A 16,852-nucleotide genomic window follows, 5' to 3' on the forward strand; every position below is an offset into this window, starting at 1 on the left:
ATACCCTTTCTTCCCCACATCTTTCCAATCTCTGAACCATCTTTTTCCTGTGATCCTGATCCTTTTATGTTTTGTTACCACAAATTATTCTTTGGGGTAGACTTTTGTCCTTTGGAAAGGAAATGATTAATCTTTCTGGAATCTTAAGTGATTTGGTCTGCCTCAGTACTGCTTCCCATTTAATATTTCCCCATAAATTTCATGCTTATTTGCAATGAAAAGCCTGTGAGAACATTTCTGAATAATACTAGTTTATCCCAGATTTACTCATCAGGTTATTGCTTAGTTTACAGTTTTCTGATGGTGGGGTGGTGGTGGTTTTTGTGATTTTGGGTTCTTGGGGTCATTCTATACTTTAAATTTCTGTGCCATTGCTGAGCAATGACTGGTCTCAAAAGAGCCTTTGGCTCTTTTGTGTTGGGTCATGTCTTCCTTTATTCTGGGTTTCATAAAGATTCCTTGTCACTTAGTTTGATTGAAAATGTTGCATATGTTTTACACTCCTACCTCTCACCTTTGCTATCCAAACTGCTCTGTTTGGTTTTCATTAATGTAGTTGGGAATATCAAAAGCACAAACAGACAGAAAGCCTATAATGTTACCATACTCTTGTTGCCAGCATTTCTCTATTTCTTCTATGGTCTGTTTTGGTAAGGTTATTATTTTTTCAAGTAAGTATAAATTAAATAAATAAAATTATATCTCAATTTTCACAGAATTAAAAAAAATATAATATCCTTTTATTATTTTTTTAAATTTCTGCAGTACTTGTAGTAATGCCTCATGTTTTATTTCTAAATATTATGTGTAGTGTCTTTTTATTCCTATTGAAATCTCACCAAAGATGTCATTATTTTTTGTTTTTCTTTTTTTAAATTATTTAATGTTTATTCTTATTTTTGAGAAAGAGAGAGAGAGAGAGGCAGAGCATAAGGAGGACAGGAGCAGAGACAGAGAGGGAAACACAGAATCAGAAGTAGGCTCCAGGCTCTAAGCTGTCAGCACAGAGCCCACTGGGGTGCTCAAACTCATGAACCATGAGATCATGACCTGGGCTGAAGTCTGACACTTAACCAACTGATCCACCCAGGTGCCCCTATTTGTGTTTTCAAATAATCAACTTTGGCCTTGCTAGTAATTATATTTTGTTTGTTTGTTTGTTTTGCCTTTTCATTTATTTTTTAAATTTTTTACTGAGGTCTTCTTAGTTTAATCCAATATTTGCTACTTAAGAGAAAGAGAACATGTTTTCAGTAATATGTCAGTGACTTGTATATTTACTAAATTTTCTAGAATATTAAAATCAGGGTTTTATTTTATGTTTTTTTTTTTTTAATTTAAACTCAAGATAATTAACATACAATGTAGTCTTGGCTTCAGGAGTAAAACCCAGTGTTTCATCTCTTATGTATGACACCCAGTGCTCATCCCAGAAAGTCCCCTCTTTAATACCCATCACCCATTGGTTGTACATAGTAACTAATAATTGCCTTTATTATATGTTTGTTTTCTACTTCTTTGATCTCTTCTATAATAATTCATTATTCTTGCCTTCTACTTTTTTTTTTAATTTGATTTTCTTTCTCCACCATCATGTAATGTACATTTAGCTAATAAATTTTTAGTCTTTTTTCTTTTAAAATGTAAGTATTTATGGCTATAAATTTTATCCTACTAATTTTTAGCTGTAACTCACAAGTTTGATATTTGGATTTTTTTTATTTCACTTCAAATTTTTAAAAATCCTATTATTTCTTCTGTGACCTATGAGCTAATTTCCAAGAAAATAGTAATTTTGTATTTATCTTTTGTCACTGATTTCTAAATTAATTGCATTTTATTTAAGAAACATGTTTTGTATTTCAGTCTTTCAAAATTCATTGAGATAGGCTTTAAGATAATAACACGTTTGTAAATATTTTACATGGTCATGCAAAGAATATGTATTCTGCATTTATTGGGTGAAATATCCAATTAATGTCCATAGGATCAATTTTGTTAATAGTACTGCTCAAATTTTCTACAACCTCATTGGTATTTTGTCTGTTTGCTTGTTTGTTTGTTTTTACAAATAAGCATTTCCAAGAGTCTTTTTTAATGATTGGACAATTTTTCATTCTCTAGTATCCATTTGATCCCAAGTAATAATCTTGCCTTAAAGTTTATTAAGCCTATTTTGTTAAAGTATAGCTATATAATTTTCCTGTTGGGGTACCATTTCAGAGATATCTTTCTTCATTCTTTATTTTTAATCTTTCTACTACAACACATCATACTTGAAATTGCTTTTTTTAAGTAAGAATATTCAATATTGTAAAAATAAATCTAGTAAATCTGAGAATCACTATCTTTTAAGTGGATTATTTATTCTAACCATATTTAATGAAATCGTTAATATTTAAATGTCAACCATATGAAATTGCCCTTTTTATGTAGACACATTAAAGATAGTCTCATTAGTATTATTTTGGATGTTTTCTCAAAGCAAAAAGGCAAGAAAAGAAATAAAAGACAAAAGTATTCTTTTCAAGTATTGTAATGTATACATAGAAACTTGAGCAAGCTGAAGCAAATATTATAAATTGTTTTTTAATAGTTTACCAAGATGGTTAGCTACTTACTAACTATATGTTCTAATAGAAGCTATTTAAATCATCAAGAAAAATGTAAGCATATAAAGAGAATAATCTTCACATTAGACAAGCAATTAACAAAATACCTTTGGTAAGTGTAAGTACTCTGTAGGATCTTAATGAAGATAATCACAAAATGTCATTGAATGAGAAAACTTGAATAAAAAAAGAGAGAATACATACATCTGGATAGAAAAACATGAAACTATGTCAATTTTCATAGTTCTTATTTACTATTTACTATGTCTAAATAGAAGAAGAAGCACTAATAGTGTTAGAGTACTTTATAACACTTCTGCTTTCATCTGTAATATTTGACATACTCTGCAATAAGTTGTAGCACATATTAGACAGCACTGTAATGAAAACAAGAGGAGGAAGTTCTACTTATAATTTTGTGCACTTGCCAGCCCTTACTTACTGAAGCATTAGCATTGGATCTTTCATATATGTGTGTTTTAATACTTTGCTATGATTTTTGATATTTATTTTAACAAAACATAAGAAGAAAGGTGAAGTAGAAAATGCTCACAGGCACAAAGAAAACATGTTCTTTTTGGAGAATAAATTAAAGTTGCAAAATTCACCTGCTGTTGGTTTTAATTAACTTACATGCAGGGGATAGAAATATATTATTTAAGGGGCACCTGGGTGGCTGAGTAGGTTAAACGACTGGATTCTTGCTTTTGGCTCAGGTTATGATGTTGGAGTTTCTTATGTTTAAGTCCAACATCCAGCTCTGTGCTGGCAGTGTGGAACCTGTTTGGGATTCTCTCTATCCCTCTCTCTTTCTCTGCTCGGAGAATCACTGTGGTTTCCTGCTTCAATAGTGCTTGGACTGAACCAGTGCTGAACCCCACCCACAAGGGCATGAGGGGAGAGTGCCCTCAGAGCCAGCACTTCATCTCTTCACAGTCCCCTCTGGTGCCACGGCGCTTCCGGACCCCACAGCCTCTCTTTTAGCCATAGGACCCAGGACTCCTTGCAGGTGCACCAGAACTACCACCAGGCCTGTAGACTGCTTCAATGGCCAGAATAACCTGGAGCTCAATGCTTCCTATCTCTTACTACTTTGACATTGATGATGGGGCTTTGAAGAACTTTGCCAAATATTTTCTTCACCAATCTCATGAGGAGAGGGAACATGCTGAGAAGCTGATGAAGCTGCAGAACCAACCAGGTGGCAGAATCTTCCTTTAGGACATCACGAAACCAGACGGTGATGTTTGGGAGAACAGGCTGAATGCAATAGAGTGTATGTTACACTTGGAAAAGAGTGTGAATCTTTCACTACTGGAGGTGCACAAACTGGCCACTGATAAAAGTGACCTCCATTTATGTGACTTCATTGAGACTCATTACCTGAATGAGCAGGTGAAATCCATCAAAGAATTGGGTGACCAGGTAACCAACCTGCACAAGAGGGGCTCCTGAATCTGGCACGACAGACTAACTCTTTGACAAGAACACTTTGGGAAACAGTGATAATGAGAACTAAGCCTTAGGCTGTCTTCCCATATCCACAAGGGTGACTTCCCTGGTCACCAAAGAAATGCATGCATGTTTGGGTTACCTTTTCCTTTTCTATAAGTTGTACCAAAACATCTACTTAACTTCTTTCATTTGTACCATTCCTTCAAATAAAGTAATTTGGTACCCAAACAAACAAACACACTGCTCGTGTTTTCTCTGTCTCCCTCAAAATAAATAAATAAATAAATAAATAAATAAATAAACTAAACAAATAGATTATTTAATCTTAGTTTTAGCTTTTATAGATTACTAGTCTTAACACATTTTTCTATTATCTTTCTTATATGTCACCCCATAATCAATCTCTCCTCCATGTAAAATCTGATGTGATATTTTAAGGTTCAACAAAAAGAAGTCACACCATTCCCTATGTTATTTCTATCATTCTCTATGACTTCCTATTTCAGTTAGAATAAATTAAAATAAAACTGCAACCACCAAAGAGTCTACATGATCTAGCCACACTTTCTCTCCTCCCTCAACATCTATCTTTCTCCGTATCAACCACCATTGTCCCGTGAGAGATACAGCGGTAGTTAATGAAGCACAGAAGAGATGTCTGGGCCTTCCCATGAAGTAACAGTGGAATCTGCTAGAGCCATCTTGTGGTCCTGAGGAGAACTGGCCTGGGGATTGCTTTAACACAGTTGGCAGATGGAAAGATGCAAGAACTGTCAACAAGCCAATCCTACAGTAATCTTTACTCCAGTGTTCTTGTTATGTAAAATAGTAACCCTTTACTGTATGAGCCAAAAAAGCTTACCCCAAAACACTTAGGCATCAAAAAACATTCATCAAAGGGAAAAATTTGATAAAATAAAATAGATACAGATTTTTTTGAGTAATAAAACAGAAAAAGCAGCTATCTAGACTGGGTACTGAGAGGGTACAGTGGAAAGGAGCCAAATGTCTGGTAGATACAGAAGATATTCCAGAATTACAGGAAGCAGATATAACAAAGACAAGAATGAGAACTGGGACAGAAATTGGAAGACTTGTTGAATTATGTATATGAGAAAGTCAGCCCTACCCTTTTTTCTCCCATGCCCCATGTACAGTTACCTATTGCTAGACATTTTCATAGAAGCATAAACTAGGGGGATCTTTTGCTGAGGAAAATGAACAAATAGGCACAAATGGATATATAATCAATTTTTGTTGAAAGAATGAATGAGCATTTCCTAAAGTTGATCATATTCTACACCATAAACTGATGGAAACAGAACTCAAAAAATTCAGGAAAAAATATATCAGATTTGAAAAAGAAAGACCACATTCACATATATAAAACACTGCATGTAACAATTCCAAAATATACATTATTTTTACGTATACATAGAACATTTACTAAAATTGACCATATAATAAGAGATAAGGACAGAATTAATATATTTAGAATTGAAACCACATTTCTTATATTTTTTTTACTTCAGTGAAATTAAATTTAGATATCAGCAATCCTCCTCCTCTGTGCTCACAAATGACTAGAAAATATTTACCCATTTGGGAATTAAGACAGTGCTTTTAAATAATGCATGAGGGGAATAAAAAATAATAATGGAATTTTAAAAAATATCATGAACTAAATGATATATAAATAAAGGGTATCAAATTTCAATATGTAACTTAAGCTATGTTGATAGAGAAATAGATCATTTGAAATGCATATAAAAATAAACAAGAAAAGTTAAAGATCGATAATATAATCAGGAACTTTTGGTTCCAATCAAGAAAGAGTTTTAGAGACTGGATCTAACTAACCTGTTACCTGAAACAAATGAAAATCAGACAGAAAAGTATAAAACAATGACTTTTAAGACATTGAAACTGGATAATGAAGGAATTTCTCAGAGACAGAAAACATACCTATAATTGTCCTAGTTGTCAATGCCTTGGCAAAGTTAAGTATCCAGGTAGAACATGGAAGATTTTGAGTTGAGTAGATGGAACCCAATATCTGGAGAGACCAAGGAGGAGAAACTAGCACTACAGGGTCTATAAATATTAAAGGATAGTAAGAACATATTGAACAACTTCATGCCAATAAATGTGGCATGTTAAATTCCTTACAAGACATACACTAACAAGGCTAAACCAGGATGAAACAGATAATATGGATAGCCTTATCTCTATTAAAGAAAAGGAGTTAGTAGTTAAAAATCTTCCCCTTCAACAAACAAACAGATAAACAAACAAAAACACTCTAGGTTCAGATAGCTTCACTCATGAATTTAATCAATAACTTTAAAAAGAAATGATACAAATTGTAAACAAAATCTTTCAAAAATTGAGGAGGAGGGAATGTTTGTCAAATCAATAAGGTCAGCTTTACTATAAAAACCAGAAAAAGACATTACAACATAAGAAAATTATAAACCAAAATTCCTCATTTATATAGATGCAAATGTCCTAAACTAAATTTTAGATTATATTTAGCAACATATAAAGAGGACAAGACATCATTACCAAGTAGAGTTTATCCCAGAAATGCAAGGTTGATTTAATATTCTAAATAAGAGATCATCTAATTATTTCTGTAAATGGCCAACTAATAAATATTTTAGATTACAGTATATAGTCTTTGTCACAACTATTCAACTCTTCCACTATAGCATAAACATAGCTATCAAACAATATATAAATGGATGGCATGGCTATGTCCCCAAGAAAACTTTATTCACAAAAACAGCTGGACCTTGGGCTATACTTTGCTGACCACTATTCTAAATCATTCAATTTAAATCATCATTTTAACAAATGAAAAGAGAAACCCAATATGATCAACTTAATAGATGGAGAAAAAGCATTTGAACAAAAGCAACATCCACTTCTGCTAAAAATTTCAGCAAAACAAAATAATCTAAGGTAATTTCCTTCTTTTGAAAAAGCACATCTACCAAAAAACCACCAAGCTCACATCATGCTTAATTGTGAGAGACTGAATGAATGTTTGCCACCTAAAATTAGTATAAATTAGTATAAATTCACTGTTACCACTTCTGTTGAACATTATACTGAAGGTTATAGTCATTTACAATAAGGCTAAAAAGCGAAGTACAAGGCATCAAAATTTGAAATTAAGAAGTAAAATTATCATTACAGACACAGGAGTATTTATCTGGAATAATGTGATCCTGAAAAAGCTTCTAGACATATTAAGAGAATTTAATGAGGGTGAAGGATGCATGAACAATATGAAAAAAATTTGTTTCTATATAACAATAATGACTGATTAAAATTGAGATTAATAAAATAAAACTTGGGGTGCCTGGGTGGCTCAGTTGGTTGAGCATCTGACTTCCATTCAGGACATGATCTTACATTAATGGGTTTGAGCCCCACATAGAGCTCTGTGGGCTCAGAGCTGCTCAGAGCAGCTCAGAGCCTGGAGCCTGCTTTGGATTGATTCTGTATCTCCCTCTCTCTCTCTCTACCCCTCCTCTGTTCACTCTCTGTCCTTCTCTATCTCTTAAAAGATAAAATAAAATGTTTAAAACATTTTAAGTAAAATAAAATAAAACTTTGAGTGCCTGGGTGGCTCAGTTTGTTAAGCATCAGAATCTTGATTTTGGCTCAGTCATGATCTCATGGTCCATGAGTTGGAGCCCCATGTCAGGCTCTGCATTGAGCCTTCTTGCGGTTCTCTCTCTCTGCCCCTCCCCAGCTTGCACGCACACACACTCTCTCTCAAAATGAATAAATAAACCTTAAATTTATTAAATTAAATTAAATTAAATTAAATGTTTAAATAATATAAAAAACTATGAAATACTTAAGGCTAAATATGACAATATAAAACAATATACACTGAAAACTACAAATATTGTTGATAGAAATTTAGAGGGGAGGAGAGGAGACAAGATGGCAGGGTAGGAGGACGCTGGGCTCAGGGAGTCCTGCTGATCACTTAGATTCCACCCACACCTGCCTAAATAACCCAGAAAACCACCAGAAGACTAGCAGAATGGACTCTCCAGAGCCAAGCAGAGACAAGAGGCCCAAGGAAGAGGGTAAGAAGGGTAGAGAGGCAGTGCGCACTACACAGACTGGTGGGTGGGAGCCAGGGCGTTGGAGGGCCAGCCTGCCCAGCAAGACAGAGCTGGACTGCATGAGTTCTTACAGCCAGTGGGACTTAACATCTGGAATGTTATAAGTCAACAGCTCTGCTCAGAGTGCCAGGGGGCAAGAGGACAATGGGAGGAAGATGTGTTGAGTCCCGGAAGACACAGTTCAGCTGGGCAGGGAGCAAAGGTGCTGGCCAGCACCATCTCTCTCACCCATCCCCCAGCTGAAATCCCAAAGGGAACCAGTTTCTGTCACCGAATTTGCTTGCACCGCGAAAACACCCAACACTGTGCTTCTGTGTATACATCCCTCTGATGGGTCTGCCTGCCTCCCTCACCAGAGCCCTTCCCCCAGGGGACCACCCAGGCAAAGTGAGCTAAGCCTGCCCCTCCCACCCCTGTGCACCTTGCGGATCCACCCAGCTAATATGCCAGATCCCATAGAAGCAGCACCACAGCCTAGCAGTGTGTAAGAAGCCCAGAACTGGGCCCACACCACTCCACAGTTAGCCCTGCCCCTGGGAGATGGGAAGATAAGGTAAACACTAGTCTGACTGTGGCCCCAGTGGTGGGCTGGGAACAGAAATTGGGTCTGACTGCGGCCACGCCCACCAACACAAGTTACTCCAGACAGCACAGGTTAAGTGCCCTGAAGTTCCCCGCCACTCCAGGGACTATCCAAACTGACAAAACGGAAGAATTCTCCTCAAAAGAAACTCCAGGAAGTAGCGACAGCTAACAAATTGATCAAAAAACGATTTAAGCAATGCAACAGAACATGAATTTAAAATAATAGACATAAAATAAATCTCTAGGCTTGAAAAAAGCATAGAGGACAGCAGAGAATCTATTCCTAAAGAGATCAGGGGACTGAGAAACAGCCAGGAGGAGCTAAAAAATGCTATAAATGAGGTGCAAAATAAAATAGAGGGGACCACAGCTCGGACTGAAGCATCAGAGGAGAGAATAGGTGACTTAGAAGATCAAATTATGGAAAAAGAGGAATCTGAGAAAAAGAGAGATAAAAAAATCCAGGAGTATCAGGGGAGAATTAGAGAACTAAGTGATGCATTCGAATGGAACAATATGCGTATAATAGGGATTCCAGAGGAGGAAGAGAGAAAGGGGCTGAAGGTGTACTTCAACAAATCATAGCTGAGAACTTCCCTGATCTTGGGAGGAAAAATGCATTGAAATCCAAGAGGCACAGAGAACTCCCTTCCGATGTAACTTGAATCGATCTTCTGCACGATATATCATAGTGAAACTGGCAAAATACAAGGATAAAGAGAAAATTCTGAAAGTAGCTAAGGATAAATGTGCTCTAACAAATAAAGGGAGACCAATAAGACTAGTGCCAGATCTATCTACTGAAACTTGGCAGGCCAGAAAGGAATGGCACAAGATCTTCAATGTGGTGAACAGAAAAAATATGCAGCTGAGAATCCTTTATCCAGCAAGTCTGTCATTTAGAATAGAAGGAGAGATAAAGGTCTTCCCAAAAAAACAAAAACTGAAGGAATTCATCACCACTAAACCCTACAAGAGGTCCTACAAGAGGTCCTAACGGGAATTCTGCCAGTGATATGTTGCAAGGACTACAAAGTACCAGAGACATCACTACAAAGCATGAAACCTACAGACATCACAATGACTCTAAACCCATATCTTTCTATAATAACACTGAATGTAAATAGACTGAATGCTCCAACCAAAAGACATAGGGTAGCAGAATGGATAAAAAAACAAGACCCATCTATTTTCTGTCTACAAGAGACTCATTTTAGACCTGAGGACACCTTCAGATTGAAAGTGAGGGGATGGAGAACTATCTATCATGTTACTGGAAGTCAAAAGAAAGCTGGAGTAGCCATACTTATATCAGACAAACTAGACTTTATTTATTTTTTTTTTTAATTTTTTTTTCAACGTTTATTTATTTTTGGGACAGAGAAAGACAGAGCATGAACGGGGGAGGGGCAGAGAGAGAGGGAGACACAGAATCGGAAACAGGCTCCAGGCTCTGAGCCATCAGCCCAGAGCCTGACGCGGGGCTCGAACTCGGGGACCGCGAGATCGTGACCTGGCTGAAGTCGGACGCTTAACCGACTGCGCCACCCAGGCGCCCCTAGACAAACTAGACTTTAAATTAAAGGCTGTAACAAGAGATGAAGAAGAGCATTATATAATAATTACAGGGTCTATCCATCAGGAAGAGCTAACAATTATAAACATCTATGCACCGAATATGGGAGCCCCCAAATATATAAAACAATTACTCACAAACATAAGCAACCTTATTGATAAGAATGTGATAATTGCAGGGGACTTTAATACTCCACTTACAACAATGGAGAGATCATCTAGACACAGGATCAATAAAGAAACAAGGGCCCTGAATGATACATTGGATCAGATAGACTTGACAGATATATTTAGAACTCTGCATCCCAAAGCAACAGAATATACTTTCTTCTTGAGTGCACATGGAGCATTCTCCAAGATAGATCACATGCTGGGTCACAAGACAGCCCTTCATAAGTATACAAGAATTGAGATCATACCATGCATACTTTCAGACCACAATGCCATGAAGCTTGAAATCAACCACAGGAAAAAGTCTGGAAAACTTCCAAAAGCATGGAGGTTAAAGAACACCCTATTAAAGAATGAATGGGTCAACCAGACAATTATAGAAGAAATTTAAAAATGTATGGAAACAAATGAAAATTAAAATACAACGATCCAAATGCGCTGGGATGTAGCAAAGGCAGTCTTGAGAGGAAAATACATTGCAATCCAGGACTATCTCAAGAAACAAGAAAATCCCCAATACAACATCTAACAGCACACCTAAAGCAAATAGAAATAGAACAGCAAAAACACCCAAACCCAGCAGAAGAAGAGAAATAATAAAGATCAGAGCAGAAATAAACAATATAGAATCTAAAAATAAACTGTAGAGCAGATCAATGAAACCAAGAGTTGTTTTTTTTTGAAAAAATAAATAAAATTGATAACCCTCTAGCCAGGCTTCTCAAAAGAAAAGGGGGATGACTCAAATAGATAAAATCATGAATTAAAATGGAATTATTACAACCAATCCCTCAGAAATACAAGCAATTATCAAGGAATACTAAGAAAAATTATATGCCAACAAACTGGACAACCTGGAAGAAATGGACAAATTCCTAAACATCCACACACTTCCAAAACTCAAACACGAAGAAATAGAAAACCCGAACACACCCCACAACCAGCGAAGAAATTGAATCAGTTATCAAAAATCTCCCAACAAATAAGAGTCCAGGACCAGATGGCTTCCCTGGGGAATTCTACCTGACATTTAAAGCAGAGATAATACCTAGCCTTCTCAAGCTTTTCCACAAAATAGAAAGGGAAGGAAAACTTCCAGACTTGTTCTATGAAACCAGCATTACTCTGATTCCTAAAACAGACAGAGACCCAGCAAAAAAAAGAGAACTACAGGCCAATATCCTTGATGAATATGGATGGAAAAATTCTCAAGAAGATACCAGCAAATCGAATTCAGCAGCATATAAAAAGAATTATACACCATGATCAAGTGGGATTCATTCCTGGGCTACAGGGCTGGTTCAACATTTGCAAATCAGTCAATGTGATATATCACATTAATAAAATAAAAGATAAGAACCATATGATCTTTTCAATTGATGCAGAAAAAGCATTTGACAACATTCAGCATTCTTTCTTAATAAAAACCCTCGAGAAAGTCAGGAGAGAAGGAACATACTTAAACATCATAAAAGACATTTATGAAAAGCCCACAGCTAATATCATCATCAATGAGGAAAAACTGAGAGCTTTCTCACTGAAATCAGGAACATGACAGGGATGTCCACTTTCATCGCTGTTGTTTAACATAGTGTTGGAAGTGCTAGCATCAGCAATTAAACAACAAAAGGAAATCAGACATCGAAATTGGCAATGATGAAATCAAGCTTTCACTTTTTGCAGATGACATGATATTATACATGGAAGACTTGACAGACTCCACCAAAACACTGCTAGAACTGATACGTGAATTCAGCAAAGTTGCAGGATACAAAATTAATGTACAGAAATCAGGTGCATTCTTAGACACAAATGATGAAGGAACAGAAAGACAAATAAAGCAACTGATCCCATTCACAATTGCACCAAGAAGCATAAAATACCTAGGAATAAACCTAACCAAAGATGTAAAAGATCTGTATGCTGAAAACTATAGAAAGCTTATGAAAGAAATTGAAGAAGATACAAAGAAATGGAAAAACATTCCGTGCTCATGGATTGGAAGAATAAATATTGTCAAAATGTTGATACTACTCAAAGCTATCTACACATTCAATGCAATCCCAATCAAAATTGCACCAGCATTTTTCTCGAAGCTAGAACAAGCAATCCTAAAATTTCTATGGAACCACAAAAGGCCCCGAGTAGCCAATGTCATTTTGAAGAAGAAGATCAAAGCAGGAGACATCATTATCCCAGACTACTACTACTTTTTAGCCTCTACTACAAAGCTGTAATCATCAAGACAACATAGTATTGGGACAAATACAGACACATAGACCAATGGAATAGAATAGAAACCCCAGAACTAGACCCACAAAAGTATGGCCAACTAATCTTTGACAAAGCAGGAAAGAATATCCAATCGAAAAAAAGACAGTCTCTTTAACAAATAGTGCTGGGAGAAGTGGACAGCAACATGCAGAAGGATGAAACTAGACCACTTTCTTACACCATTCACAAAAATAAACTCAAAATGGATAAAGGACCTGAATGTGAGACAGGAAACCATCAAAACTCTAGAGGAGAAAGCAAGAAAAAACCTCTCTGACCTCAGCCGAAGCAATTTCTTACTTGACACATCCCCAAAGGCAAGGGAATTAAAAGCAAAAATGAACTATTGGGACATATGAAGATAAAAAGCTTCTGCCCTGCAAAGGAAAAAATCAAGAAAACTAAAAGGCAACCAACGGAATGGGAAAATATATTTGCAAATGACATATCGGACAAAGGGCTAGTATCCAAAATCTATAAAGAACTCACCAAACTCCACACCTGAAAACCAAATAATCCAGTGAAGAAATGGGCAGAAAACATGAATAGACACTTCTCTAACGAAGACATCCAGATGGCCAACAGGCACATGAGAAAATACTCAACATTGCTCTTCTTCAGGGAAATACAAGTCAAAACCACACTGAGATACCACCTCACACCAGTCAGTGGCTAAAATGAACAAATCAGGAAACTATAGATGCTGGCAAGGATGTGGAGAGACGGGAATCCTCTTGCGGTGTTGGTGGGAATGCAAACTGGTGCAGCCACTCTGGAAAACAGTGTGGAGGTTACTCAAAAAATTAAAAATAGATCTACCCAGAAATAGCACTGCTAGGAATTTACCCAAGGGATACAGGAATGCTGATGCATAGGGGCACTTGTACCCCAATGTTTATAGCAGCACTTTCAACAAATGACAAATTATGGAAAGAGCCTAAATGTCCATCAACTAATGAATGGATAAAGAAACTGGTTTATATACAGAGTGGAATACTACGTGGCAATGAGAAAGAATGAAATACGGCGTTTTGTAGCAATGTGGATGGAACTTGAGAGTGTTATGCTAAGTGAAATAAGTTATACAGAGAAAGACAGATACCATATGTTTGCACTCTTATGTGGATCCTGAGAAACTTAACAGAGGACCATGGGGGGAGAGGAAGGGAAAAAAAAAAGAAAGTTAGAGAGGGAGGGAGCCAAAACATAAGAGACTTTTAAAAACTAAGAACAAACTGAAGGTTGATGGGGGGTGGGAGAGAGGGGAGGGTGGATGATGGGTATTGAGGAGGGCACTTGTTGGGATGAGCACTGGGTGTTGTATGGAAACCAATTTGACAATAAATTTCACATTAAAAAATAATAAAATAATATAAAAAAACACAAATCTTAGAGGGACTAAATAAATGGGTCAGAAGACTCCTAAAGTTGGTCTTAGAATGAATGCAATTGCAATGGAAATCTCCTCATGTTCTTTGTAGAAATTGACAAAATAATAATAAATTTCCTATGCGATCCAAAGCCAATAATTCTTAAAAATATGACAGAAGTTTGAAGACTAATATTACTTGATTTTAAGACTTGTAAAACTTTAATAATCAAGACAATGTGGTATTTATGTAGAGAGAGAAAGTTACATCAAAGGAATGGTACAGAAAGTCCATAAATAAACCGATGCACACATGGAAAAATGATTCTTTTTTTTTTCAATACATGAAATTTATTGTCAAATTGGTTTCCATACAACACCCAGTGCTCATCCCAAAATATGCCCTCCTCAATACCCATCTCCCACCCTCCCCTCCCTCCCACCCCCCATCAATCCTCAGTTTTTTCTCAGTTTTTAAGAGTCTCTTATGCTTTGGCTCTCTCCCACTCTAACCTCTTTTTTTTTTCCTTCCCTTCACCCATGGGTTTCTGTTAAGTTTCTCAGGATCCACATAAGAGTGAAAACATATGGTATCTGTCTTTCTCTGTATGGCTTATTTCACTTAGCATCACACTCTCCAGTTCCATCCACATTGCAAAATTGCACCAGCATTCTTCTCGAAACCAGAACAAGCAATCCTAAAATTCGTATGGAACCACAAAAGGCCCCGAATAGCCAAAGTAATTTTGAAGAAGAAGACCAAAGCAGGAGGCATCACAATCCCAGACTTTAGCCTCTACTACAAAGCTGTCATCATCAAGACAGCATGGTATTGGCACAAAAACAGACACATAGACCAATGGAATAGAATAGAATCCCCAGAACTAGACCCACAAATGTATGGCCAACTCATCTTTGACAAAGCAGGAAAGAACATCCAATGGAAAAAAGACAGTCTCTTTAACAAATGGTGCTGGGAGAACTGGACAGCAACATGCAGAAGGTTGAAACTAGACCACTTTCTCACACCATTCACAAAAATAAACTCAAAATGGATAAAGGACCTGAATGTGAGACAGGAAACCATCAAAACCCTAGAGGAGAAAGCAGGAAAAGACCTCTCTGACCTCAGCCATAGCAATCTCTTACTTGACACATTCCCAAAGGCAAGGGAATTAAAAGCAAAAATGAATTACTGGGACCTTGTGAAGATACAAAGCTTCTGTACAGCAAAGGAAACAACCGACAAAACTGGAAAAATGATTCTTAATGAAAGTACCAAGGCAAATCAGAAGAAAAAAGGGTTATCTTTTCAAAAATACTGCAGAACTTTAGATACCCAAGTGCAGAAACAAAAGAAACTACCATCTATAATTCATGCTATATATGTAAGTTAACTCAGAATGAATCATAGATCTAAATGTGAGACCTAGAACTATATAACTTCCAGTAGAAAATATAGGAGAGAACTTTTGTAGTGACCTTAGGTTAAGCAAAGATGTCTCTGATATGACCCTAGAAGCATGATCTCTATAGAAAAAAAATTGATGAATCAAATTTCATAAAAATCAAAAGCTTCTCTTTGGAAGACACTTTTAAGAAAATCAAAAGAGAATCCTCAGAATAGGACAAAATATTTTCAGTGTGTATTTTATAAAAATAAAACCTATAACAAGAATATATAAAAACCTTTTAAAACTCAATAATAAGAAATCACTCAAAGTATTTCACAAAATCTTTAAACAGGTAATTCACCAAAGAATGTATACAGATGGCATGTAAATACCTGAAAAGATGCACAAAATTATAGCTTACTAAAAAAAATAAAAATTAATACCTCAAGATACCACTACACACCTTTTAGAATAGCTAACATTAAAAAGATTCACAATATCAAGTGTTAGTGAGATTGGAGAAGAAATGGAACTCTCATTTATTACTGTTAGAAATATAAAATTATACAATCATTTTGTTAATATGCCAATGTCTTACAGAATTAAGTGTACTTTCTAACCATATATTCATCCTTGAGAATAAGACATAAATAGTCATTATCACCATTTCTATTCAACACTCTACTGGAAGTTATGACTACAAGCAATAAGGTGAGGGCAAAAAATATAAAGACTATAAAGCAATATAAAGGAATAAATGACATAATCATGCACACAGAAAAACCAAAGAAATCATAGAGTCATATGTTATTAAAATTAGTAAGTTAATTTATCAAACTAGATAGCAGTTCAATATAGAAAAGTAAATTGTAATGGTTTTATACCAACTGAGAAAAATTAAAGAAGAAACCCCTTACCATATTTTGAAAAACATTAAATACAGAGTCATAAATAAACAGACTGAGACTTAAGACAATAAAAAAAAATACCCACCAGGGGTGCCTGGGTGGCTCGGTCGGTTAAGCATCCGACTTCGGCTCAGGTCATGATCTCACGGTCCGTGAGTTCGAGCCCCGCGTTGGGCTCTGTGCTGACAGCTCAGAGCCTGGAGCCTGTTTCAGATTCTGTGTCTCCCTCTCTCTCTGCCCCTCCCCTGTTCATGCTCTGTCTCTCTCTGTCTCAAAAATAAATAAATGTTAAAAAAAAAATTAAAAAAAAAAATACCCACCAACCTCAAAACCAGGAAAATAAGCATTCTGTAACAAGCAG

At 36.2% G+C, this 16,852-nt stretch overlaps 1 protein-coding gene across 1 annotated transcript in view; it reads left to right on the top strand.

Moving 5' to 3' along the window:
* The window catches only part of GABRB3 (gamma-aminobutyric acid type A receptor subunit beta3), a 468,180-nt gene that overhangs the window by 118,196 nt on the left and 333,132 nt on the right, over positions 1–16,852 (top strand). The gene's annotated exons all lie outside the window — the stretch shown is intronic.

The sequence above is a fragment of the Puma concolor genome, chromosome B3 (assembly GCF_028749965.1).
Source record: "Puma concolor isolate L17-30 chromosome B3, mPumCon1.1.hap2, whole genome shotgun sequence".
In the NCBI taxonomy this organism is placed as follows: domain Eukaryota; kingdom Metazoa; phylum Chordata; class Mammalia; order Carnivora; family Felidae; genus Puma; species Puma concolor.